Source organism: Rattus norvegicus, chromosome 17 (assembly GCF_021556685.1).
Source record: "Rattus norvegicus strain SHRSP/BbbUtx chromosome 17, alternate assembly SHRSP_T2T, whole genome shotgun sequence".
NCBI lineage: Eukaryota > Metazoa > Chordata > Mammalia > Rodentia > Muridae > Rattus > Rattus norvegicus.
Window position 1 is genome coordinate 35,983,460 of NC_141550.1, and position 27,986 is coordinate 36,011,445.

At 41.0% G+C, this 27,986-nt stretch overlaps 1 pseudogene across 38 annotated transcripts in view; it reads left to right on the forward strand.

Annotated features, from left to right (window-relative positions):
• Positions 1-27,986, forward strand: part of LOC134482707 (uncharacterized) — a 501,539-nt pseudogene that overhangs the window by 366,284 nt on the left and 107,269 nt on the right. For 21 of the 38 annotated variants that reach the window (XR_015641629.1, XR_015641613.1, XR_015641611.1 and 18 more), the window contains 2 exons: positions 10,602-10,674; positions 13,517-13,641. The product of XR_015641629.1 is annotated as an uncharacterized LOC134482707, transcript variant X22 (transcript). Of the gene's footprint in view, positions 1-251; positions 303-6,443; positions 6,512-10,601; positions 10,675-13,516; positions 13,642-27,986 lie in introns of those variants that run through there. The other 17 variants (XR_015641625.1, XR_015641633.1, XR_015641623.1 and 14 more) reach the window with 2 other exon arrangements.

Genomic DNA, 27,986 nt, shown 5'->3' on the forward strand with positions numbered 1-27,986 from the left:
CTCCTGAGATATTTTCTTCTGCTCTAAGGACACATCGCTGCCCATTATCATTCAGCACATGGTGAGCAGTGTCCTTTGTACTTACTGGATGATGTGGACTTGAAATGTTCCAGAAAACAGCAGCTGCATGGAACCTGCACTGGAGGGCACAGCTGTTTCTTTGATAGGGCAGGACATGTTCTGTGCATGCTGGGGAATGACACCTCTGTTCTGGTCTAGACAGCACCTCCTTTCTTCTTTCTTTTTCCTAGATGCTCTCGAGTCCAAGTATGACTACCAAGAGAAATCTGGAGAAATCCAAGGTATTGTGAAGCCCTTCCTGCAAACTACACACACACACACACACACACACACACACACACACACACACACACACAGCAGATCAAGGTCAGCAGAAAGTCAAGCACATGAGCAGCCACATCATTGCGAAAGGAGCAGCTACAGGAAGAGATCTTTGGCAGCTCCATCTGTTTGGCAAGAGTGGGACCTGACCTGAGCTTACACCAAATTACCTCATGGTAAATTATTTTTCACCAGGCACTGTAAATGTTTTGATGTCTCCACCCCACTGGGTGCTGTGCAGAGGACAGATGATACATCAAAGGCCTGCTAATTAATCTCCAGGTGTGGTTGGCTCTCTTCTTTTAGGAAAGAGTTAAACCCTCAGATCTTTTCTCGGCATCTCTCAGGTCAGTTTCTTTTATTTAAAGCTAGTGAAAGACTTACATAGAGTCTTTTAAACTAGAGTCAGTTGACTTTGACACCCCTTCTCTGGTGTGGGTGTGGCTCTCACAGGTAGCCAGGATAAAGGTTTATTTCCTTTTAAAATATAAACTGCAGGGATAGAGGCAGGCCGATCATTAGAGCTCACTGACCAGGCGGCCTAGCTGACTGTTGAGCTCCGGGCTCACTGAGAGGCCTTGTCTCAAAACAAGAGAAAACAAAAATGTGGGATGACACCCTATGTTGACATGTAGCTTCCACATATATACACATCAGAGTGCCCATGGAAACATGAAAACACACACGCACACATGAACAAATAAACTCCATGTTAACTTCTTTTAAGTTCATATACTTCCAACCAAAGCAACCTTTTGCTGATTCCTTAACACTCTGTAATTTATCTTTTCCTTGTGGATATTTTGGTAATGAATTACCCACTGAAGCCTTGTACAGCAGTTGGTGTTCTATGGGGTACTGGGTTCCATACTGTTCCCATTTTAAACTTCTGTCTGTTGCTGTCCTCTATATTTATGTCAAATGTGAAGAGAAGACATTTTAATAGCAGCAAGATGTTATGGTTTGAATATGGAACATTTCTCTCCTCCACCAGCACACGTGTTAAAGGTTACATCTTTAGATGACACTAAAGATGTTTGGAAAAGATCTAGAGACTTTAGGAGGTGGGGTCTGGCTTAAGGAAGTAGGTCACCTGGGAAAGAGTCTTTGATGGTATCTTACCCTTTACTGTCTCCATCTCACTATTTCCTATAAGCGTGGAGAATGAAGAAGGTTCTTTGTTATATGTTCCTACTGCTTCAATGTTCTTGCCAAGTGTGTGGGATGAAGCAGGTATGGACAGAGTCCTCTGAAACCTTGAGTCAAAATAAACTTTTCTTCCTAGTTGTTTGTGTCAGATGTTTGTCTAGTCAGTGACAATAAAAGTACACAGACATTAGTTGGAATCTCTTTCACCACCATAACGGTAACAATCAGAGCTGAGACAGAGCAATGGCTCAGTTGCCAAAGTGTTTGTTACAAAAGCATGAGGATCACATTCCCACAGAACCCATCTAAAAAACTGCCAGGCAAAGCAATGGATGCTTATAATGTTGGTGCTGGGGAGGCAAAAGCAACTGGACCCCTGAGACTCATTGGTTCTCCAGTGGAGCTGAATATGTGAGCTCCGGGTTCAGTGAGAGATTCAGTCTCAAAGAACAAGTGGAGGACAATAGAGAAAGACCCCTGGAGCCACCTTCTGATCTCTACACAAATTTGTATGCACAAAACCCATTCACACTCTCATGTGCATATATGCACACACAAACCATTAGAGATTGTTTTTTCTAAGGGGAGTTTTATTCCTGGAACAACTAACTCTGAAGAGTGTCTATCTCAGCATTGTGGACGTTTGGGACTGGATCATTGTATATTGGCAAAGGTGTCCTGTGTTCTGTAGAATGTTTGATAGCAGCCGGGCCTCTGACTATGAGTACTAACTTTCAGGTGTGGCATTCAGAAATCTTCTTGGATTGATTCAGCTAAGGATCAGGAGGCAAAGGCCAGTGAAAAGGAGGGAAGGAGTTGTTGTCCTTGTTAGTTTAATACCTGAATGCTTTCCAGGGAAGTGAATCTGGAGGCATTGGACTCTGCCAGGCAAATTCCAATCCATCTACCAATTCTCTGTTCATTACTGATGGGAATTTGAATTTACTTTAGTGTTATACATCAATCAGAGTCATTTAGTACAAGTATTGACTTTGATGTCATTGGGACTAAAGGCTCCCCAGCTGTTTGTATAGCAGACTGGGCTCTCTGTGAAGGGGACGCCAATGGAAGGTTATTTTCACTTTCTGCTGTTTCAGTGGGAAGAGGTTGTTGGGGATAGAAGATTTAAATATGACTCCTTATAAGCTTTAAATAGCTGAGTTCATGGCTGGAGTGAGGAAACACCACACTATAATTTAGTCATTTTTGTGAATGAATGGTCAGCTCTATGACTGAAGCACACGTTTTGTTGAGTTCACCGTCTCCTCCAGTGCTCAGCACTGTCCAGAATGTTCGTAGCATCCAAATTGGTTTGCAGCCCATCTCCTCTACTCTGACTCTTCCAGGTTTCCTTGTGCCTCTGGTGTGGGATGTTTGTGTTGGCAGACAAGTAGAATCCTGTCACAACTGAGATTTCATGTGAAAGGCGTTCTTGTCTCTATTTCAAAATTTCCTTTTTGCACTCACTTCTCTCCTCACGTGAGCATGCACACTTGCCAAATGTGTTCTGGCTGCTGCTTTCTTTCTATCTCTTTCTGATTTTCCATCCCTCCTGCCTTTGTTGCTTCTTGCCTCTCTTGCTATAGAAACTGTCAGGTACCTGGGTAACAGCAGCAACTCTCCAGTTTGGAACTGTACTTTAGTGCACCTTGAGCGCTCTCTCTTTAACTATCTCTGCCTGTCTCTATCTCTCTTTTTCTCTTTGTATCTCTGTCTCTCCCTCTGTCTCTCCCTCTCCCTCTCCCCCTTCCCCCCCACCTCTCTGGGATGCTTAGTGATCTTCACAGCAAATGAAGGTGAACTCTTGCCACATTATTACCGTACAGCCAACTCTATTGAACAGATTGGGCTGAGCTTTGAACAGCTGTGGCTGGCAGTGAGTCCCCAACTCCTCTAGGAGGAATCCCAGAACTGCCAAGTCATCAAACTTGAAGGGGAAAGGGAACAAGAAAGGCTATGGGGTTAGTGGTTCCTCCTACAGGTATGTTTGCTTTTGCAATCTACTTTTTTTTTTTTTTCAAATGTTCATTGGTTTGTGGATCTGAGTGATAACTGGATAAATTGATTTTAGGAACTGCTGTGTCTGCTATAGACTGAATCACTCAGTGGCTGAACTGTGATTTTATTGTTCATTTGCAAGCACTAAAATGTGATCAGATAAGTGTTTTTGTTAAAAATGTGTGATGCCTTCTCACCCACTGCAACTGTTTGCTACTTTAAGGAGAATTTTGATGTACAAATGAATCTAAATTCAGCAGTGGTCTGTTAGAACTCTCAAAAGTATAGGATTTTTCGTGGGTACGATAGGTGAGAAGTAGGTGGGCTAGGGGAGATAACATAAAGTGGTGTCCCAGCGAGCCCAAGCCACTCTTTAAATGTGTCTTATTGTTCATTCCATAGGTGCTGGATGTGCCTGTGTGCTCATGCATGCACATGTGTCCTTCAATAACTTGCTATAAGTTAAGTTTTTTACATAAAAGTTGGTTTAGTATTTTGAGTTCACTCTTGCTGCAGCTTCCCATTATCATTGTAGGCTGAGGTTGGGTGAAAGCCACTCCAGCCCCATCCTGGATGGGCAGGACAAGTGTTTCTCATTATATTCTTTCACATTGTTTTCCAAGATGGATTCCCACAAGAGAAGAATAATGGGTTTGCCATTGGAAAGAGTCAGAATTGAGCTTAGCTTTGCTTGTCCATCATGTCTATTTTGAGAACTTACTGTTCAGATTCAGTTTCTTCCTGTGCAATCGGGATATACTTGTTCACTTCATGCGATTTTTTTTTTGGAGGTATAATATTAAGTAAAATAAAACATTGAATAAAACATTCCTAAAACATCTATGTACACACAGGCATCTCTGAGCACACATACAGTTAGTTTTAATTTCTGTGTTTCATAAATGAATAGATGACAATCTTTTCTATTTTCTTTTTGTTGTGCTTTGTATTACAACTAGGACTTAATGGAGCAAGGCTGGCACCTACTACTGAACCACACCTTAGTTCCACTGGTAGATTCTAGATAGGCTTTATCTTGGAACCATACCCCCAGCACTCTATAGTTGAGCCACTCTCCCAAACCCCAACTAGTGGATTCAGACAGGCAGGTAGGTCCTCTACTGCTGAGCCATGACCTCAGCCCCTCACTGGCAGATCCTCGGCAAACACTCTACTACTTCGCTATGCACATAACTTCTCAATACTATACTCTGGACAAACAACCATCGAGCCACATGTCTAGTCAGATGCCAACCTTTATTGGCCTACTGACAATGTTACAAGCATGTTTTTAATACACCCATTGCCCAAGATAATGACTTGATTCTAGGGCACATCCCCCACATTTCTGTTTTGGTCTTGCTATATGGTATTCTTTAGGTAATTATCCAATAGAAACAGATGTGTTAAGTTGGGTAGAGAAAAATCTTATAATTAGTTCATACTAAGTATGCTCCTTTAAACAAACAAAAAATAAATAAAAAAACACAGAACTTTGTAATTTGGCATTTAAACTTCTGAAAACTCAATTTCCTTTTCTCTAACCCCCAACATCATGGATACCCTTAAAATTGAGTTGACAGTAACTCCAGATTTAAAGGTATTCATAACCTTTATGAGTAGAAACTATAGAAATGAGAACCAAAAATAATTATTTTTTAAAGGTAGAAGTTACATTTATTTTGTTTAAGTTATAAAATTGCACTTAAGTTGTATCCTCTCTGTGCATACAAACTTTTTAAATTTCAAAAGACATTCATTGTATATATTGACATTTTCGGTAATATCTAACTTTTGTCATCTGTCAGAATCTTTTAAAAGTAGATACTACATCAAGTGGTATATAGACTTTAGGTAGAGTGGTTGCCTTGTATCCCCAAAGCCCTTGGTTCAAACCCACCATGTTCTTGAGCAGGCATGATGATGTGTGCTTGAAAGGCCAGCATACCAGAATTAGAGGCAGCAGGATCAGAGGTTCAAGGGAATTATTGGTTATGTAGGAAATTCAAAGCCAGCCTGGCTATATGATAACCTGGAAAGAGATGGGTATGGAGTGGGAGAGAGGGAGAAGAGAGAAAGGTGTTCTCTGCTATTGTAATTTTTTAAAATTTTCTTTCTTTTTATGTTTACGTGTACTTGAGTATGAGTTTATGTGAGTATGCAGTGCCTGCAGAGGCCAGAAGATGGCATTGGTTCCTCTGGGATTGGAGTTATCAACAGTTCTTAGCTCCCTTTTAAGTGCTGAGGATTGAACCCTGGTCTACTGGAAGAGTAGCCGGTGCTTCTTACCACTGGACCATCCATCTCTCCAGCTTTTCCTGGAAAGATGAGGGGTTTTTTTAGATGTGGATGTTTTAGTGGAATGTATTCTGTTGTTACAAGATGGCAAAAGACACCAGAGTATTTCATTCCTATACTTTTGAAGGTGAATAGAAAGTACTAGTATGTTTCAGCGAAATACTCTCTAATAGAAAGCAAAGGGGACAGACTCCAAGACCAGTAGAAAAATACATAAAAAGGGTAAAAGTGACTTGTGATTAGCTCTGTTGTAAAGTTCAAAGGTGAAACCAGATTTTGTTGGTACATGAGTGCTTCTGAAACAAGATAGGAGAAAGTCTCAGAATGAAGGATAAGAGGAGAGAAAACATTGATTTGGACCAAAGACAACTAGAAATTATGAATGAATAGGGAGAGGCCTGTGGACCTTACAACTGCATCAGCCCATGATCTGGCTATGAGGATTATTTGAATGCCTTCTATGTCTACCTCATATTGTTCCTAAGCTAAGGAGCTCAGTGATAAGAGGGGGATACTTCGGGCAGAAAGAAGCTTTGAGAAGGGCAAGCCTTTTGTAAGCCTTTTGTTGGGATCACTATGTACTATAACACATTTCAGACTAAGAAATCATCTAGATTGGTTCTTTGAAATGATTGTCTTTTATTTCTGTTGCTCAGAAATGCCCACTTCACACTGAACTGAACCCAGCATTCCATTGTGGCTTCTCCTTTGGTAGCATATGCAGGTATTTTCTGCTTCATTTCCTTTGTCATTGGCTCCTCCTCCTCCTCCTCCTCCTCCTCCTCCTCCTCCTCCTCCTCCTCTTCCTCCTCCTCTCTTTCCTCCTCTCTTTCCTCCTCTTCAATCATGGTTATGGCCCCGAATCTCCCAGTAGAGGAACAGATGGAAGCTCATGGGGCTCCTGAGTGGAGTCATCAAAGCTACTCTGAGCTTCTGTGGTCATTCATCTTGGAATCTCAACAGCACACCCAGCTTCCTTGAGTGCCTTCCATGCAGACTTCCAGTAGCTTTTCTTTTGCTGATGCATACATTTGTTTTGAAAATAAGAGGCATTTATGAAAAGGTAAGCAGTTACCTACATGGGGTAGGGGGAATTGTCACTGTAGCCTGACCTAACACTAGGGTGTTTGCTAAAAGCCATACAGTATGCTCCAATAGGCACTTCCTCTCTTTCAGAGTTCAAATGATTCCATAAATGTTGTTGTTGTTTGGGAAAATATGAAATAGGTTTAGTCAATAAAAAACAAAGCCTCCAGACAAAGCTGGAAATAGTGTCATCAGTGACTACTCACTGGTGGTAGTGGTGTATATACATGTGTTTGTATATTTGTGTACACACATTTCTCACTCCGGGTTGTTTCAGAGTGAAAGCACCAGATGCTTCCTTCACAGGCTTCTTGTTTCCTGGTTTTCAAAGCCTCTCTGTTTGTTTGGTTTTATTTTAAGGTCCAGTGTTCCTCAGTCCTTCTGAGAAGATGGGAAGGCCTGACAGGCTGTGTGCGAGCCCCTCTTTCTCTCTCTCTCTCTCTTTCCTCCGTGTGATACCAAGTGGAAGTGTGAGGCACCACAAACTGCTTTGAGCAGAACCCACTTCCCTTCACCCGCAGAGCGCAAAGCAGTTATACCAACATCAATCAAGGGAAACCCCCAGGCTGAGCTCACACCGTTGAAGCAGGTGCATGCGTGAGGCAGGCTCACAGGATCATGGCAGTGCCCTGACACCGTGCCCACAAGTGGCAGTTATAATGGTGTGTGGGCTGTGGCTGCTGCACCCTGCAGAACCCCATCGTGTCTGCTGTCCTGGAACATGCTGAGTGGGTCCCTTACCCTTGAATTAGCCTCCTCTGAGGCCATTTCAACTTTCATTTAAATTTATAAAGCAGAAGTTTGAAAGAAAGACTATTTTTTTTCTTCTATGGTACCTTCTAGAATGACCCCCTTTAAAACTCAAGAAAACAACTGATTTACTGAGACAAATGGAAGAAATACAAGGTTTAAACATGTGTTTGTGCTTGGGAGCCTGAGGCAGGAGGACCAGAAGATTGAGGCCTACCTAAGTAACTGTTGGGGACCCTGGCTCAAAATGAAAAAGAGTAAAATAAAATAGAAGAGGTCTAGGAGTCTTGTTTGATGGCAGCATATTTGCTAAGCTTACCGGAGACCCTGGATTCATTCGTCATTATGAGAAAACAGAAGTATACCCAAAATCCATATATGCATACATAAGCATCAGCATATACCAAGTGCTTATTGATATGACTTATGAGCATTTTCATGTGTTCATAGTATATGTATATATGCTTATGTGTAGATTATGTGTGATACTTAAATACACAGGTGTCTGCGTACACACATATAACTACAAGCCGGGTTTAAAGACAAACTTCTACAGGTCGTGCAATAAAGAGGGAATATGAGTATCTAAGACAATGAATGATGTGGTGAAGATGATTTTTAAAAAGATGGAACAAACACATATGTGATCCAAGTGACAGTGGCCTGCTCTAATCTAGGTGACAGCAGCCTGGTATATACTGGCTTATGGAAACTTCCGTAAAAGTTTTGTGTCATCTTAATAAAAAGTAAGTGTTGAGGCTTTTGTTTCAGACCCCGCTGTCCCTGTCTCTGCTTACTGTAGCCATAGTCATCCTTACTGTGTCCTTCAACATTGTGGCCAATGGTGATCCCTTAGGCTATGTCTCCTTTAAACTCTTTGCAGACAAATTTCCAAATAGCAGAATACTTTCCTGCTCTGAGCACTGGAGCAATACGGTTTGGATACAAGCGTTCCTTCACTCACAGAATTATTCCAGGATTCATGTACATCACTTCACATGCCGTAAAGGCACTGGATACAAGTCCATCTAAAGGGAGGAATTTGAGGATGAGAGCTTCATCCTGAAGCATACATGTCCTGACATCTTGCTCATGGTAAATGCTGGACAGAAGACAAACAGTTCCCAGTGTTTTATCTGCACTGCCAAGACTGAGTGACCTAACAGGAAGCACGTGGTCTTTGGGAGGGTGAAAGGTGGAAGGAAGCCATGAAGCATTTTGTGTCCAGAAATGCAAGATCAACAAAAAGATCACTATTCTCGACTGTGGACATCTCTCACTCTTTTGACTTGTGGGCTTCTTACCCACCAGACCACTCTCTCTATAGCTCAGAAGAGTGCACCTCCTCCATCTGCTCTTCGTACCCTGTAATATCTGTTCCCATTGAAGTTCTTAGGGGTCTATAACTGTCTGTACGACCTGTTCCAGGAGAATCAACTGCCTCACACGTGTAGGTCAAGCACTAATGTACATAAAATAAAAATAAATTTTATTAAAAATAAAACAAAGAGTGGAAATGTCACCCTCAGTCCATACTGCACCTTTTGCAGAGTTGTTACTTTCCAGTGCTCCTGTGTGTGCTGTCAGTCACGTTACTTGCTTTAAGTTGCCACTTCAGGTTCTAATGTGTGTGGTTTGTATCAAAACATGTCTGCAGTCACCATTTGAACTATCAAACTGACTAAGTTGTGAATACAGAACAATCTCCAGGTCATTATGCAGGTAGGAGAAAATATACTGTCAGGGGAGACATATGCTGTATCTGGAGATAATTTTCTAATACATAAAATCAATAGCTATGTTATATGCATATGCATATTCACTGTAATCCTGTGGCAGCACATGCAAGAGACTTAACTATAGATTGCTTAATCAGAAAGTTGCTTATTTCTCAGGGCTGTTGTTAGAAATATCTAAGAAGTGCTAGGGTGATCACGTTAGCAATAACGTACAATGAAATAGCATATTTCACATGGTGTAATGTTAAAATGGTATAAATCTCATGATATTGTGTTTTGTTTTCTCTCACATGTATTCATGTGTGCATTTAGCCTGTGTGTATGTGTGTGTACTTATTTGTATTCCAGAGGGCAACTTGTGGGAGTTGGTTTCCTCCTTCTGCCATGTGGGTTCCCGGTATTGAGCTCAGATTGTCAGGTTTGGTCACAAGTACCTCAACCTACTTTCCAGCCTAATTGTGTTTTCCTGAATCCAGTATATCATGTGTGGTATGAATTTGTGTATGTGTAGCTATGGGGAACCACTTGGGAGATTATATAAACCCAAAAGTTGCTGTTGCAGGGTTATTTAATATTATTTTCCCTTTATATTCCTAACAATGTAATATTAGTCATTTAGTAACTAAACTAAATACAGCAAAGTGCCAACATGAGATTAATCTATTATCAGTATATTCCTCATGTGGTACCTAGACATATTTATCAAGATTTGCGAAAGAGCCTCTTTTGCCTCCTTTCTTCCCTCCTTCCTTTCTTCTTCTTTTGTTTCTTGACATAACTCCCTAAGGGATGGAGTCATTAGCTGATGATTGATAAATTTAGCAGATTTTTGTGGGCTGCTGATGCTGGGTACTGCCAAGGGTCCATCAAATGTGCTCTTCCCATGTGAATTGTTGTACCAGTTCAACATCATTGTGGCTTTATTGAATAGGATTAACAGTATTGATAGGAAAATAATACAGGCCTGTGAGAATGAAGGTTTAAAAGTACGATTTTGTTTTATCTTTTCTTAGGAGTGTTTAATGCCCTTTGCCCTGTCTCACATGGTTAACTTTTCCTACAGTGTTGGTAGTTGACAGCTCTCCCAATGGTTTCCATATTCGCTTTCAGCTTTCCAGACAACTGGAGTTGTCAACTACCATACTTAAAAGTTGATCCACAAGAGCTTTCAAAAGTTGACCTTGACTTATTTTGTGAGCTTTGTGCTATGAAACTCAATCTCAATTTAATGTTTAACAGGTGTCTTAAGGAGAGTCCCTACAAGAACTGAAGGTTGCAGTGTGAAGAATCCAGTGTCCACCCATCTGGAAGGGTAAGACTGGATAGAAATAAGACTCTGGGGTTCTGATTGTTTCATGGTAGGCAGGAAGGATTCAGGCTGATGTGGGGATGGTTGTACAGTAATGACACAGTTCTGATGTCCAGACTCTTCCTTATCTTGGAAATGAACCTTCATAAGACTTCTCGACTTTGCAGCTTCACGTGCTGCATGAGATTGACAGTTTAAAATTCTAGCCTGAATCACTCGTTTCCAAAATGAAGACATTTTTCATGAGTGCAGTTATAAAAATAGCAAAAATTCTTGAAAAGAAGCATTTGTTCTGGGTCAGTCCGAGTTTGCCAAATGCTCTCACCCCCTCTCTTTCCATCCTCCAGTGAATCTGGAGCATGAGCCTGTCCTCAAGTCCTGCAGCTTTCTGTGATTTCATGGGAAAGTTGCTCTACACTTCAGCCTTTTCCTGTCCTCCTCTCCTGTTAAGGCAGATATGGTGCCATTAAGTAATTGCCTTGGGACAATCTGAAATATAAACAGGGAGCAAAAGAGTTTATGCTGTTCTTGAGACGCGGCAGGAGTGGTAAAATCACTAATTCAAGCAACCACTTGCCCTTCCAATCTAAAAAAGAAAGCATGGGGGGAGAACGGGCTGTAGAACAATGTGACTTCAGGCAGACTAATCTAATCACACACAGAAGCAGCCTGCTTTCTAACTTGCTGGACCACGTCCATCCTATAGTCTCCCGAGGAACAATGGAGTAAGTACAGTATTTAGACCGATTTGTTGAATCCTACTGTCTGATTTTGGCAAGTGCCAAGGAAACACAGAATATATCTTGGACGACTTGAGCCTTCCTGGGAGGAGGCTGGAGTTTCCCCAGAGAGGCCACTTCCCACGGTGGGAAACTGGCTCAGTAGATGGCTCTGTAAAAATGTATACTTTAGCGCACACTTAGCATGCATCAGGTTTCTAGAGGTCCAGTTTCTAATTTCCCTTATGTCAGTGTGGTCATTGCCTCCTGAAGGGCAGCAGACTTATAACCCACTTTTCCTGTTACATTGTGCGCCAAGTTGCCTAGCCCTAAAGTATACAGTTTGTGTATCAAAAGAGAACATGTTGAGTGTGTGTGTGTGTGAGTGTGTGTGTGTGTGTGTGTGTGTGTAGATAATAGAGAGCTAGCCATGAATTCTTGTATAGCTGAGCATGACTTTGAACTTTGATCTTTTTGCCTCCTCCTCCATCTGAAGGTTTCTAGTACACATCTGTCCCACCCCTCCCAATTCCTGTGGTGCAGTGGCTTTAACCCAGACATCACCGCACATGCCGGGCAATCACTCTACCAACTGAGCTTCATCTCCAGACAGACGTCTGTCATATTTGTAATTATCACGTGAGGTTATTAGCAAAGCCACAACCCACTGAAATGTTCTCATGTCCCTTTCCTTCCCTTATTAATATCCTTCAAAATCATTTCCCAAAATATTTAATATTTCTGTATTTTAGATCTGCTTTTGTTTTTCTTCATAATGTGTAGTAACTTTAAAAATACATTTCATTTTGGAATTTCCATGCATGTTTATCATGTTTTTATATGCCTCATACTTACTTTTCTTTTCTTCCTACTCTTCTTCTTCCAGTAGCCCCCTTTCTTTTCCTCAACAGCACTCTTCTACTTTCAAGTGTTTTTATTTAAGCTTAGATACTGCACATGAAGAGGAGAAAAACCCATGTAGTATTTGTTTTTCTGAATTGGGCTCACTCATTTTCCTACAAATAACAAATTTTCATTCTGATTTTTCTGTATAAATTAAACTCAGTTCTATATGGATAAATTTCTATCATGTAGTCACTTTGTTGGCAGAATCTAGACTGATGACATAACTCGGTTCTGTGACTATAGTTGTAACAATCGTCCATGTGCAATGTATGTGTCTCTGTGTTGTTCCATGTAGAGTCCTTGAGTTATATACCTAGAAGGTGTATTACTGTGGCATGTGGTAATTCTGCTTTTACTTTAGTTTCTTTAAGGCCTTCCATACTGATTTCTATTGTAGTCAGACTAATCTCCATTCTCATCAACAGTGTATAAGGGTCCTCTCCCTGCGCCTCTATGTCCTTTTCATCTTGTGCTATGTTTTTTTGATAGTAGCACCTGTAATGGAAATAAAGATAAAATATTTAGAGAGCAATGTTATAGCCCTGTACTTAAAAGCATGGCTAAAATAACTGTCATTATGGGGGGAGTAAGACAGGTCAATTCCTTTAGCTTTATGCATCTGACATAAAATAGTTTTTATTAAAATAGAATCAAAATCATAGCAAGGTATTACCTCACCGCTTGTTCCACGGTTCTTTAATGTGAATCCCGTTCTATAGCTGGCTTATGATTTTAAGAAGTTATTCAGCCATAGTGTTGCATGGCTTTAATCCTAGCACTCTGGAGGCCAAGGCAGGAGTAGCGGGCAGAGTCATAGGGCAGAGGGCAGAAGCAGATAGAGAGGCAGAGGGCAGAAGCAGAGGCAGATCCTTAAGTTCAAGAACAGTGTGGTCTACAACAAGTATTCTAGGCCTGCCAGGGCTGCACAAAGAAACCCTATCTTGAAAACTGAAACAGAAATTATGTAATCTGTTTCTTCCCTATCTATAGGATGTTGGTGGACAGGTCATGCTGAGAGGGCTTTATAGATTGTGTTTTTACTGATTGGCAGGAGAGCGACAGTAGTTGGAGATGTGCATCTGTCTGCCTCTTCAGCAGGGTTTCTTTTCTAAGAATGCTTGTAAGACTCAGGAACCAACAGTGACTTGTTCCTGTCAGCTACAGTCTAGTTTTATTTTGATTTCCCTACTTTATTCACGGTGTCTTTTGTCAATTTTCAGGCTGTGATCCTGATTCCCATGAGTAGCACATGGTAGTTGCTGTCACCTTGGACTGATTCATGAAGATTCTCACCCTCCCTTGTTTGGGATGAACTTGGATTCTAAGGAGACTTCCATTTCAGCAGGTATTTCACAGACCATTCCTATTGTGGGGTTTGTCTGATCCTCTTCTTCTGATTACACTGGGCTGTAAATTTCCCCAAGGATGAGTATAGAGGCAAGCACCATTTTCTTTCTTTTTGCTTTAAATAGTATTTGTATTTATTCTTTGAGATTTTCATACGATGTATTTTGATCTTATACTTTCCCCTTGTCCAATTTCTCCCAGGTCTCTCCCATAACTCTCTCCACCCAACTTCATGGTCTGTCTCTCTCTTAGAAACAAGGAAAACGAGCAGGACATGTAGGATGGTTTGGGTTGGCTACTACCCCGAGCATGGGGCTTGCCATGAAAGTGGGTTGATATAGGCATAGGATTGTCGCTCCCCTGAAGAAAACTGATTTTCCTTCTCTCAGAAGCTTTCAATTACAAATCATGTTTTGGTTGGTGTGGGACTTTGTGCATGGTTCCTCTCCTCTGTGCTAGGATTTTGACTGACTTGAGTTTATGTAGGTCTTGTGTGTGTGATGCCACTGTCTCTGAGTTCATATTAGAAGCAGCATCTTATGTAATTCATGCTCATGCACATACTGTTACCATGACCTGATACTGTGGATGTTGACCCTCATCACCTGCCTCAAGTCCTATGGTCAGGTTTTTCTATTGTGAAGTCCCTGTTTCTCTCTCTCTCCCATGCTGAAAAATCTTTGGAAGGACCTCACCGCACCCACTCATTTCAGTGGTTTGCAGGTTTAAATGAGATGTTGAATCCATTGGCTCCAAACCCAGTGCTTCAAAACTCTCTCTCTCTTTTTCTTTTTTTACATTCATTTCTTTTTTATTTTATTATTTTTATGTTTTTATTAGATATTTTGTTATTTACATTTCAAATGTTAACCCCTTTCCCCTACCCAACTACCCACCTCTTCCCACCTTCCTGAGCTGACATTCTCGTACACTGGGGGTCCAGCCTTGGGAGGACCAAGGGCTTCCCCTCCCATTGGAGCTCAACAAGGCCAACCTCTGCTACATATGTGGATGGAGCCATGGGTCTGTCCATGTGTACTCTTTAGATGGTGGTTTATTCCCTCGAGCTCTGGCGTTCTGCTTGGTTGATATTGCTGTTCTTCCTATGGGGTTGCAAACCCTTCAGCTCCTTCAGTCCTTTCTCTAACTCCTCCAATGGGGACCCCATTTTCAGTTCAGTGGTTGTCTGCGAGCATTCACCTCTGTATTGCTTCAAAGCTCTTATTAACATTAGTTACCTCTGTGGCTACTACTCATGTACTCATCCCTTTCAAGAAGTAAATGCCAGTTTTCCTGAGCACTGCTTCTTCATAGTTCAATGTCTTTCATCAATATTAATTAAAAATAAAAATGGAAACAGTGTACCAAACCCTTCTACATGAGATGACTATAGACAACGATTTTCTAAGAGGGTATGGGCTCACCCTAGCGTCAGCACCTGCAGACAGCTAGACTGGTATCATCCTCCTGTGTCTTGTTCCTTGAGATGGAGGCAGCCATTGTGGACAGAGATGCAGGCATGGAGACAAGAGGAAAGCAATTTAGGAATTGGATCTGCGTTATGGTGATATATATGTATTTTGGTCAGGTTTGACAACTTTTGGATAGAGCTTCGGTTTCTTAGGATAAACTCTCTTTAGTTCTCTTTTTGAAAAATGGTTCACGACAGTGCAGTTGTTGCCAGAGCAGCTCACTGAGCTTGGATAGTAACACTCAGTCCTGTCTGTTGGAATAAATAAAGAACAGCTGGTCTCTTCTGCAAATACTGTTGGCATGGATTTTTTATTTAAGTCTCTCAGTGTATCTAGTAAACACTAAGCCATATCTAACATGAGGAAAAGGCTCCCAAGTCTCCTTACAATAAATTCCCTTCACTTCTCTCCATTTATGAGGTCAGGGTGTAGTGCAGGGTTAACGACCAGAGAAGGAATGTTAGGAAAAGTAGTTGGGCGCTAGAGAAAATAGGCTCCTCTTCTGCCTCTACTCCCATTTGAACCTCAGCTTCTCTCTAAGATAACACATTTTTCAGACTATTTCTTGGGAAAGGCAGGCTCAGAAAGGCCCCTTTTTGCCATTCTGCATGTCCTGGGTAGAGAGAGATTTATTCATATTAAAATGATTCTCTGTACCCTGACTGCTTACTGAGAGAAAATTTCCATTCACTGTAATGGGTAGGCAATTGCAGAAAAGTCTCTTAGTTCCCTTTAAATGGCAAGAAATGGCATTTGTCTTCATGTCTTAACAAGCTTAATAGAGACTGAACACCATTATGTTGTAGAAAACAAGAGATATGTGCAAAGAACATAGGTAGTATTATTTTCCTCCTCTTCTTCCTCCTCCTCTTCCTCCTTTTTCTTTTTTTTAATTGAGTTAGGGTCTTACTATATACTTTGGCTAGCTGCCAACTCATAATCCTCCTGCCTCACCCCCTGTTTCCTGCCACTCCAAGTCACTTGGAATTTCAGCTCTGTATTACTACCATTGGCTGTTAACATTCTTTTAAATAGCAGAATGAGATTTTCTATATCTGAGCAATCACTGGGCAGATTATAAGCCTATATAGCAGATGCAGGTGTGTGTGTGTGTGTGTCTGTGTATGTCTGTGTGTCTGTGTGTCAGGGTCTTACTGGTTAATCCCGACTTTCAACTTGTGATTTTAGACCCACTGTGGAAATCAATTTATGTATATGAGGCTTCTTCTTAAAAAGTTTAACAGAGCATGGAAGGGCCCCCTGAATGTGATGTCAGCATCCCATGGGCTGAGTAAACAAGGGAAAATGAGCAGAGCAGCAACTTTCCTCTCCCATGCCATTCGGGGGTCATGTGACCAGTGGCCTCAAGCTTCTGCCACCATACTGATCTTGCCACCATCATGAACTACATACTCAAACTATGAATTTAAATAAACCCTTTCTATAAGTGGCTGCTTTTGTGCGTTTTGTTGTGGCAATGAGTAAGTTGATTAGCATAGCAGCCATGGCTAGGAGTGGTGGCTCACATTTATAACTGAAGCCATTGTGCATTCCTGGGGTCACTAAGGAGGTGCACAGATGTATTGATAATCCTCCTTGGAGATGCTTAATAGAGTTGCACTTTTCCCATGGAGGTCAAGCATGGCTGTGCATAACCTCAGATGGTGAGGTCATGAACAGGCCTTCTCAGCTGACACTGTTAGAGTATCCCTTCCTTACTCATCCCTTTCAGAACTACATTAGTGGGAACACATGCTGGGTGGCCAGATTGGTGAACAGTGTGCTGTGGAAAGACCTTCCTGGCCCAGATTCATTGAGTCAGATAAGCAGGAAGTGAGCTCAGTTTTTGTGTCCCAAGGATCGAGTACCATTATCCAGCTTGTTCCGAGACTGAAAGTTTCTATCTTAGTAGATATGCAGTCTGGGAGGCCTGGAGTCCTTTGTAATGAAGCAGAAGGTGGGCATAGTAGGGAATTTGTTCACAGATTAAGAATGGAATGATTAAGGGCAGAGCGTATATACATACTGCACACATATGTGAAGTTGGTCTCAAATAACCATCTGATAGACTTTAATACCATACTAATGGTTGAGTGCCAACAAGAATATCTTGAGAGCACACAATGCTTAATTTATATTTAGGGAATTTCCGTTGCTTGTCACATGGCTTGTAAAATTTAAACAGAAAAGAAGAGCAGGCTCGCAGAAGGTGGGCGGGGAGTGTAGAGGCCAGGGCTGTGGCTGACAATATTCCTTTAATGTAAAGCCACCTGAAGCTTTCTGTTGAATAGCAAAGTAATTCCCACATGGTTTCCGTTCTTTCAAAGTCAAACCTCAGAAGCACTGTCTGCTTTAGCCTTGGCCTCAGCTTGCCTCTTTGTCAGCTGATGCTTCCTGTCTGCTTGCTGATAGGAAATGTAACCAAAACACACTGCTCCAGGGGAGTTCCCAGGCTGGGCTGTCTCCTCCCAACCTGGAAGAGAGGGCCACCTCCCACCCCCAGGGGCACATGTTCCTCTGGGAGAGACAGGCCCAGTACTGAGCCACTTCTCAATTGACCACATGCTTTTTTTTCTATGAGCACATTCAAGGCCCTCCTCAGTGTAGTCATTTTTCCCCTCATCTAAAGCCCCATTTACAATAAACTTTATCCCACTGAGAAAACACTCAACATTTATTTGAGTTTTTTGTTTTCTATTGAAAATTTTAGAAATGCTTAAAAATCCTTAGAAGGGCAAGTGCTTAGTAAATACTAAAACTTGTCTGGATTTCTCTGATTACTTGTGCTTTCCTGACACAAGTTCCACCTGTAACCCCTGCCCCCTTCCTTATTCCTTATAATTTATTCTTCCCTGTGTTGATGGAGTTCACAACAAACCCAGGAAAACAGTTAACAAATCTGACTGCGAGCTTCCTGCTCGGTCTCCAGAAGGGTGTGTGATGAGTTTCGGTCAAGTGTTTGTGCTATGTCCTACTGTTAATGTTATTAAAGTACCATGAGGTGATAAAGTCACCTAGGTGGTCAGAGGACTAGAATCTTGGCTCTCCTCCTTTGATACAGCCTGCTTTTCTAACTTTTAGATCTATTTGTCCATTTTCAAAATGAGATCAATGGTGTTCACCTTTCTACGTTAGTTTTTTTTTTTTTTAAGGTTTTTCTCTCCACACAAGTCACTTAAATCTTCAGAAGAAAAGTCTTTCAGAGGTAGTCATTTTGCACTGACCAGTAAAGATGCTTGGGAAGCACTGCAGTTGGCCACAGGTTTTTAGAATGGACGAGACGAGTTTGAGAGCTGTGCACTTTGTAGGAGGCCAGCACCCCCACAAGGTCCCCTGGCACTGTCATTAAATAGACTAGTTTCCTCATAATGTCAAATGAGAAAGAACATGTTGAGAATAGAGCCAACTTCAAGAACTTGTGGCCAAAGGATTTTCCTGAGCCTCAGAAATCACTGTGGGAAACCCTATCAGGAGGAAATTATCTGAGCTTGTAAATGAAATGACAGATTTTGTCTCATATAATTTGTCTCCAAGTGGTGATTCCCGTGTATTTCTAGAAGTTACCTGTCTAAGGTGCTAAGTCAGAGCCGGGGACTTTTTTTGATTCTTAATTGTCACTTACTTAAACCGTGGCTTTGAGTCAAATTAAAACGAAAGAACCAGCCATGATCCCAGCGCTAACCCAAGAAAAGTCACCTTTCAAATCTCAACACCAAGGTTTTAATGATCATATCGTTTTTGAAGTTGTGAATGTAAATGCATGTCCTGTGTGTATGGGTGGGTGGGTGGAGTATTTGTGCATGCCATAGAATGCATGTGGAGTTCACCGCACAGTTTCGTGAAACTGGTTCTCTCCTGCTGTTATAAAATATAAAAAATAAAAAAGTAAGATTGTCCTTTACCCCCCCTTAGGTCCAGCACCGCGGTGATATCTTCTAGATAGCTTGGCAGAAACACATCCCAACTCCGCAGCGACCCAGTGTCTCCTGCCGCTGTACACTTTCCTACACTCAAACTGTCACATAAAAGAACACACGATACAATAAACTCTGATCCAATTGATAATACATAATTGCCCACTTAAACATACAAAGCCCAATATACATCCATCCCTTAAAAACATTATTAACAACCTGTAAAGGTACAGTGTGGAATCTTAATGTCACCCGCCATATTGTCCTGCCACGGCTTCTTTCCCTCTGCCTCCCGTCTCTTCCTCCTTTCTGTCCCAGTCTCCTCCTCTTCCTTCAAACTTCTCTCCCGCCCATCCTTCCTTCTCATCCAATGACAGGCCTCCTTCTATCCTGTAACTGCCCCTCACCTGTAATTTACAAATTAAATAGGGAGAAGTTTCTAGTGAAGTCATGTGAGTACTGAGTCCTTGACTAGGCAGCTGTCCTTGGGGCAGTGGAATTAGCATCAAAATACAGATAACTCCAGGGCAAACCACCACACTCTCCTTTGGGTTTGTGAGTTCCAGGTCTGGGGGATTACACTCAGCTCTAGAGGCTTTTTGTCAGGGTAATTTGTCACAACAACAGGACTGAAATTTCTGTGTAATTTATGAGTGAAGGGTGGCATCTCCTCCTTTGAGGTTGCACTATTTGATTACTATTGTACTTCTCTTGATATCTCATCTGCATTTTATACACAGCATTGCAAAAGGCACTGCTTCCTCCTTCTCTTCTCCCTCTCCTTAATTTTTTTTTCAACTTTTGATAATTCAAGTATGTATAAATGTACCCTGTCCATTCATTTCTGAACATTTCTATACACTTTTTCCATTCAGTAATCACTTGGGGTCATTCCCTAACCTGTAGTATCCTGAGTGCTCTACGGGTGTTCCTCGTGTTCCTCACTTTCCCAGTAACTATGCTTTTATACAACCATTGTAAGTTAAAAACAATGTAAGGCAAAAAAAAAAAAAAAACAAACAAACAAACAAATAAAGTAATTTTAAAACATGCAACCGGGGCTGGGGATTTAGCTCAATGGTAGAGCGCTTACCTAGGAAGCGCAAGGCCCTGGGTTCGGTCCCCAGCTCCGAAAAAAAGAACCAAAAAAAAAAAACAAAAACAAAACAAAACAAAAAAAAAAACAAAAAAAACACACAACCTCCTTAGCATTGTAACTTATCAATACAGTGTACTGAGAGTAGGTGTGCTTCACCCTAGAGATCATAGTGGTCAGTAGGGGTACAAGCAGGGGGTATGATTTGTTGTCATGCTTAACATCTCAAGACAGTATCATACTCACATACCTAGTCTGATACACAGTAGAATTTCAAGTCGTAAGTATGATTTTCCCTGAGTATATATTGCCCTCATAATATCTTAAAGTAATGAATACAGAAGTCAAAGCATCTTAATCTTGGGGAATTATTGATAATGCTGATGGTTAGAGGAAGGATATTGTTGTAGAGTTAAGAAATTATTCACCGATACCTGTTGTTAGATGGTAGGTGTCTTAGTTAGGGTCTTATTGCTGTGAACAGACACCATGACCAATGTAAGTTTTATAAATGACAACATTTAATTGGGGCTGGCTTACAGGTTCAGATATTTAGTGGTTTGGTTCATTATCATCAAGGCGCGAGAATGGTACCATCCAGACAGGCATGGTGCAGGAGGAACTGAGTTATACATCTTTATCGGAAGGAAGGCATAAACAGACTGAGCATCCCAAGGCAGCTAGAAGGAGGGTCTCCAAGCCCATTCTACAGTGACACACTTCCTCCAAAAAACGCCACACCTTCTAATAGTGCCATTCCCTGGGCCAAGCAAATGCAAACCATCACAGTAGGGAATGAAAGTGTAGCTTTTCTGTTGTTGGTTTTCAATTATAATATAATTACAGCATTTCTCTCTTCCCTTTCCTCCTTCCAAACCCTCCTGACTTAACACTTGAATTGGAGAGAAGAGGTTTTTGTTTATTGCCTTGACCTTTTTTGTAAATGTTCATTTCTGTGCCTTGTTTAGAAGTTAATGTGATTTAGAATGGTAGTCTAAATTTAAAGACATGAGATTCTCACCTACGGCTTTACAAAGATATACAGAATTTGACAATTTTTTGTTCTTTCTCTTTTTTTTGTTTCTTTTTTTTTTTCTTTGAGGAAATCCAAAGATTTATTAGGTCATACTTTCAAATCTTTTTTTTCCATCTTTATTAAATTGGGCATTTCTTATTTAAATTTCGAATAGTATTCCTTTCCCTGGTTTGCAGGCCAACATACCTCTAACCTCTCCCCCTCCCCTTCTATAAGGGTGTTCCCATCCCCATCCTTCCCCCATTACCGCTCTCACCACAACAATCCCATTCACTGGGGGTTCAGTCTTGGCAGGACCAATGGCTTCTCCTTCCACTGGTGCCCTTACTAGGCTATTCATTGCTGCTTATGAGGTTGGAGCCCAGGGATAGTCCATGTATAGTCTTTGGTAGTGACTTAGTCCCTGGAAGCTCTGGTTGGTTGGCATTGTTGTTCATATGGGGTCACAAGTCCCTTCAGCTCTTCCAGTCCTTTCTTTGATTCCTTTAAAGGGTGTCCCGTTGTCAGTTCATTGGTTTGCTGCTGGCATTCGCCTATGTATTTGCCATATTCTGGCTGTGTCTATCAGGAGAGATCTACATCCGGTTCCTGTCAGCCTGTACTTCTTTGCTTCATCCATCTTATCTAGTTTGGTGGCTGTATATGTATGGGTCACAGGTGGGGCAGGCTCTGAATGGCGTCCCTTCAGCCTCTGTTATAAACTTTGCCTCCCTATTCGCTCCCAAGGCTATTCTTGTTCCCCTTTTAAAGAAGAAATGAAGCATTCACATTTTGGTCATCCTTCTTGAGTTTAATGAGTTCTGTGAATCTATGGTATTTTGAGCATTTGAGCTAATATCTACTTATCAATGAGTGCATACCATGTGTGTTTTTATGTGATTGGGTTGCCTCACTCAGGATGATATTTTCCAGTTCCATCCATTTGCCTATGAATTTAATAAAGTCATTGTTTTTGATAGAGGAGTAATATTCCATTGTGTAGATGTACCACATTTTCTGTATCCATTCCTCTTTTGAAAGGCATCTGGGTACATTCCAGCTTCTGGCTATTATAAATAATCTGCTATGAACATAGTAGACCACGTGTCTTTTTTATATGTTGGGGCATCTTTTGGGTATATGCCCAAGAGAGGTATAGTTAGGTCCTCAGGTAATTCAATGTCCAATTTTCTGAGGAACCTCCAGACTGATTTCCAGAATGGTTGTACCAGTCTGCAATCCCACCAACAATGGAGGAGTGTTCCTCTTTCTCCACATCCTCGCCAGCATCTCCTATCACCTGAGTTTTTGATCTTAGCCATTCTGACTGGTGTGAGGTGTAATCTCAGGGTTGTTTTGATTTGCATTTCCCTTATGACTTAAGATGTTGAACATTTCTTTAGGTGCATCTCAGCCATTTGGCATTCCTTAGCTGTGAATTCTTTGTTTAGCTCTCAACTCCATTTTTTAATAGGGTTATTTATCTCCCTGCAGACTAACTTCATGAGTTCTTTGTTTATTTTGGATATGAGACCTCTATCAGGGGGAGGATTGGTAAAGATCTTTTCCCAATCTGTTAGTTGCCATTTTGTCCTAAGAACAGTATCCTTTGCCTTACAGAAGCTTTGCAGTTTTATGAGATCTCATTGGTCGATTCTTGATCTTAGAGTATAAGCCATTGGTGTTTTGTTCAGGAAATTTTCTCCAGTGCCCATGTGTTCAAGATTCTTCCCCACGTTTTCTTCTATTAGTTTGAGTGTATCTGGTTTGATGTGGAGGTCCTTGATCCACTTGGACTTAAGCTTTGTACAGGGTGATAAGCATGGATCGATCTGCATTCTTCTACATGTTGACCTCCAGTTGAACCATCACCATTTGCTGAAAATCCTATCTTTTTTCCATTGGATGGTTTTGGCTCCTTTGTCAAAAATCAAGAGACCATAGGTGTATGGTTTCATTTCTGCATCTTCAATTCTGTTCCATTGGTCTATCTGTCTGTCTCTGTACCAATACCATGCAGTTTTTATCACTATGGCTCTGTAATACTGCTTGAGTTCAGGGATAGTGATTCCCACGGAAGTCCTTTTATTGTTGAGGATAGTTTTAGCTATCCTGGGTTTTTTGTTATCCCAGATGAATTTGCAAATTGTTCTGTCTAACTCTCTGAAGAATTGGATTGGTATTTTGATGGGGATTGCATTGAATCTGTAGATCGCTTTTGGTAAATGTCTATTTTTACTATATTAATCCTGCCAATCCATGAACATGGAAGATCTTTCCATCTTCTGAGATCTTCAATTTCTTTTTTCAGAGACTTGAAGTTCTTATCATACAGATCTTTCACTTGCTTGGTTAAAGTCACACCGAGGTATTTTATATTATTTGGGTCTATTATGAAGGGTGTCATTTACCTAATTTCTTTCTTGGCTTGTTTCTCTTTTGTGTAGAGGAAGGCTACTGATTTATTAGAGTTAATTTTATACCCAGCCTCTTTGATGAAGGTGTTTATCAGGTTTAGTAGTTTCTGGTGGAACTTTCTTGGATCACTTCAATATACTATCATATCATCTGCAAATAGTGATATTTTGACTTCTTCTTTTCCAATCTGTATCCTCTTGATTTCCTTTTGTTGTCTGATTGCTCTGGCTAGAAGTTCAAGAACTATATTGAATAAGTAGGGAGAGAGTAGGCAGCCTTGTCTAGTCCCTGATTTTAGTGGGATTGCTTCAAGTTTCTCTCCATTTATTTTAATATTAGCTGCTGGTTTGCTGTATATGGCTTTTACTATGTTTAGGTATGGGCCTTGAATTCCTATTCTTTCCAGGAGTTTTATCATGACGGGGTGTTGAATTTTGTCAAATGCTTTCTCAGCGTCTGATGAAATCATCATGTGGTTTTTATCTTTCAGTTTGTATATATAGTGGATTATGTTGATGATTTTCTGTATATTAAACCATCCCTGCATGCCTGGAATGAAAACTAATTCATCATGATGGATGATTGTTTTGATGTGCTCTTGGCTTCAATTTGCAAGAATTTTATTGAGTATTTTTATGTCGATATTCATAAGGGAAATTGGTCTGAAGTTCTCTTTAGTTGTTGGGTCTTTGTTTGGTTTAGGTATAAGAGTAATTGTGACTTCATAGAAGGAATTAGTTAGCGCTCCACTTTTTTCAATTTTGTGGCATAGTTTGGATAGTATTGGTATAAGGTCTTTTATGAAGGTCTGATAGAATGCTGCACTGAATCCATCTGAACCTGGGCCCTTTTTTGTTGGGAGACTTTTAATGACTGCTTCTATTTCCTTAGGAGTTATGGGGTTGTTTAAATGGCTTATCTGTTCCTGATTTTACTTCGGTACTTGGTATTTGTCTAGGAAATTGTCCATTTCCTGCAGATTTTCAAGTTTTGTTGAATATAGGCTTTTGTAGTAGAATTTGATGATTTTTTGAATTTCCTCTGATTCTGTTGTTATATCTCCTTTTTCATTTCTGATTTTGTTAATTTGGACACACTCTCTGTGTCCTCTCATTAATCTGGCTAAGGGTTTATCTATCATGTTGATTTTCTCAAAGAACCAACTTTTGGTTCTGTTGATTCTTTGTGTGGTCCTTTTTGTTTCTACTTGATAGATTTCAGCTCTGAGTTTGATTATTTCCTGTCTTCTATTCCTCTTGGGTGTATTTGTTTCTTTTTGTTCTAGAGCTTTTAGGTGTGCTGTCAAGCTGCTGATATATGCTCTCTCCTGTTTCTTTTGAAGGCACTCAGAGCTATGAGTTTTCCTCTTAGCATAGCTTTCATTGTGTCCCATAAGTTTGGGTATGTTATACCTTCATTTTCCTTAAATTCTATGAAGTCTTCAATTTCTTTCTTTATTTGTTCCTTGACCAGGTTGTCCTTGAGTAGAGCATTTTTCAACTTCCATGTATATGTGCTCATTCTTTCCGTATTGTTATTGAAGACCAGCCTTAGCCTGTGATTATTTCTATCTTTCTGCATCTGTTGAGGCCTGTTTTGTGCCCGATTATGTGGTCAATTTTGGAGAAAGTACCATGACGTGGTAGAAGAAAGTATATCCTTTTGTTTTAGCATAGAATGTTCTGTAAATATCTGTTATATCCATTTGGTTCATGATTTCTCTTAGTCTATGTCTCTGTTTAATTCCTGTTTTATGATCTGTCCATTGATGAGAGTGCATTGTTGAAATCTCCTACTATTATTTTGTAAGGTGCAATGTGTGCTTTGAGCTTTACTAAGGTTTCTATTATGTATGTAGGTGCCCTTGTATTTGGAGCATAGATATTTAGGATTGTGAATTCATCTTGATGGATTTTTTCCTTTGACGAGTATGAAGTGTCCTTCCTTATCTTTTTTGATTGCTTTTGGTTGAAAATCGATATTATTCCATATTAGAATGGCTACTCCAGCTTGCTTCTTCAGACAATTTGCTTGCAAGGTTGTTTTCCAGTCTTTTACTCTGAGGTAGTGTCTGTCTTTGTCTCTGAGGTGTGTTTCCTGTAGGCAGCAAAATTCAGGGTCCTCGTTGCCCATCCAGGTTGTTAATCTGTGTCTTTTTACTGGGAAATTGAGTCCATTGATGTTGAGTGATATTAAGGAATAATGATTGTTGCTTCCTGTTTTCTTCGTATTTGGAGGTGAGTTTATGTTTGTGTGCTTGTCTTCTCTTTGTTTTGTTGGAAAATGAATAGTTTCTTGTTCTTTTGTAGGGTATAGCTTGCCTCCTTGTGTTGGCCTTTACCATTTATTATCCTTTGTAGGACTGGATTTGTAGAAAGATATTGTGTAAATTTGGTTTTGTCATGGAATATCTTGGTTTCTCCATCTATGTTAATGGAGAGTTTTGCTGGATACAGCAACCTGGGCTGGCATTTTTGTTCTCTTAGGGTCTGTATGACATCTGTCCAGAATCTTCTGGCTTTCATAGTCTCTGGTGAGAAGTCTGGTGTGATTCTGATAGGTCTGCCTTTATATGTTACTTGACCTTTTTCCCTTACTGCATTTAATATTTTTTCTTTGTTTTGTGTACTTGGGGTTTTGACTATTACATGACAGCGTGAATTTCTTTTCTGGTCCAATCTATTTGGAGTTCTGTAGGCTTCATATATGTTTATGGGCATCTCTTTCTTTAGGTTGGAAAGTTTTCTTCTATGATTTTGTTGAAGATATTTACTAGTCCTTTGAACTGGGAGTCTTCACTCTCTTCTATATCTATTATCTGTATGTTTGATCTTCTCATTGAGTCCTGTATTTCCTGTATGTTTTGGCCCAGTAGCTTTTTCCATTTTACATTATCTTTGACAGTTGTGTCGATGATTTCTATGGAATCTTCTCTTCCTGAGATTCTCTCTTCTATGTCTTGTATTCTATTGGTGATGCTTGTCTCTTCCTGGTTTTCTATATCCAGGGTTGTCTCCCTTTGTTATTTCTTTATTGATTCTATTTCCCTTTTTAATTCCTTAGTTTTTTTGTGTGTTTTATGTAATTCTTTCAGGGATTTTTGTGTTTCCTCTCTATAGACTTCTACTTGTTTATATGTGTTTTCCTGCATTTCTCTAAGGGAGTTCTTTATGTCTTTCTTGAAGTTCTCCATCATCATGATCAAATGTGATTTTAAATCTAAATCTTGCTTTTCTGGTGTGTTTGGATATTAAGTGTTTGCTTTGAAGGGAGAATTAGGCTCCAATGATGCCATGTAGTCTTGGTTTCTGTTGCTTGGCCTCCTGCACTTGCCTCTCTCCATCAGGTTGTCTCTGTTGTTATCCTATTCTGCTATTTCTCACAGTGGCTAGACTGTCCTATAGGCCTGTATGTCAGGAGTGCTGTAGACCTTTTTTTCTGTTTTCTTACCGCTAGTTATGGGAACAGAGTGTTCCACTTTCAGGTGTGTAGTCCTTCCTGTCTACTGGTTTTCCACTGTTCCTTGGGCCTGTGTCCTGAGTTCACCAGGCATTGAGTCTCTTGGAGCAGAAAAGTTGATCTTAACTTTGGTCTTGGGCCTAATGTCGCTCCTCAGGGCTGGCTTTCAGCTCTCCATGAGGGCAGTAACCCAAAGGGCCTGCCCCTCCTTCTTCAGGATTCCTGTGTCCAGGGGGCCCAGATGGCGCTAGGTGTTTTCCTCTAGAGTCAGAAATGTGGGCAGAGAGTAGTCTCCTCTGGTTTCCCAGGCTTGTGTGCCCCTCTGAACGTCTAGCTCTCCCTCTCATGGGAATTGGGTGCAGGGAACTGTTTGACAGTGTCCCTTCAGAGCTGTGTGCAGTGCTTCTGCAGCTTGAGTGGCCCTATCTTCCTGTTCCCAGAGACCCTATATATTTTCGTCTTGGGCCAGGGATGTAGGCAGGGGTGGGCAGTACTGGCAGTCTCTCCTGCCCTGCAGTCTCAGGAGTGTCCACTCGGCTGGGCACTGAGCTCTCTCTCCCACCGGGTTTGGGAGCAGGGAGCTGTGGGCCAGGATCTACGAGGTTCCAGCACCAGCTAGAAACTGTAAGTGTCCAGTCCCAGAGGAATTTTGCCTTTGTATGTCCTGAGTCCATCAGGCAGGTCACTTGGAGCAGAAAAGTTGGTCTTACCTCTGATCTCGGGCCTCAAGTCGCTCCTTGGGGCTGGGTTTCAGCTCTCCATGAAGCAACCAGAATGGCCTGCCCTACCTTCTCCAGGGGTCCCTGGCGTTTTCCTCTAGTGTCAGAAATGTGGACAGAGAGTAGTCTCCTCTGGCTTCCCAGGTGTGTCTGCTCCTCTGAAGGTCTAGCTCTCCCTCCCTTGGGATTTTGGTACATGGAACTGTTTGACCAGGTCCCTTCAGATCTGGGCACAGTGTAGACAGCAGGG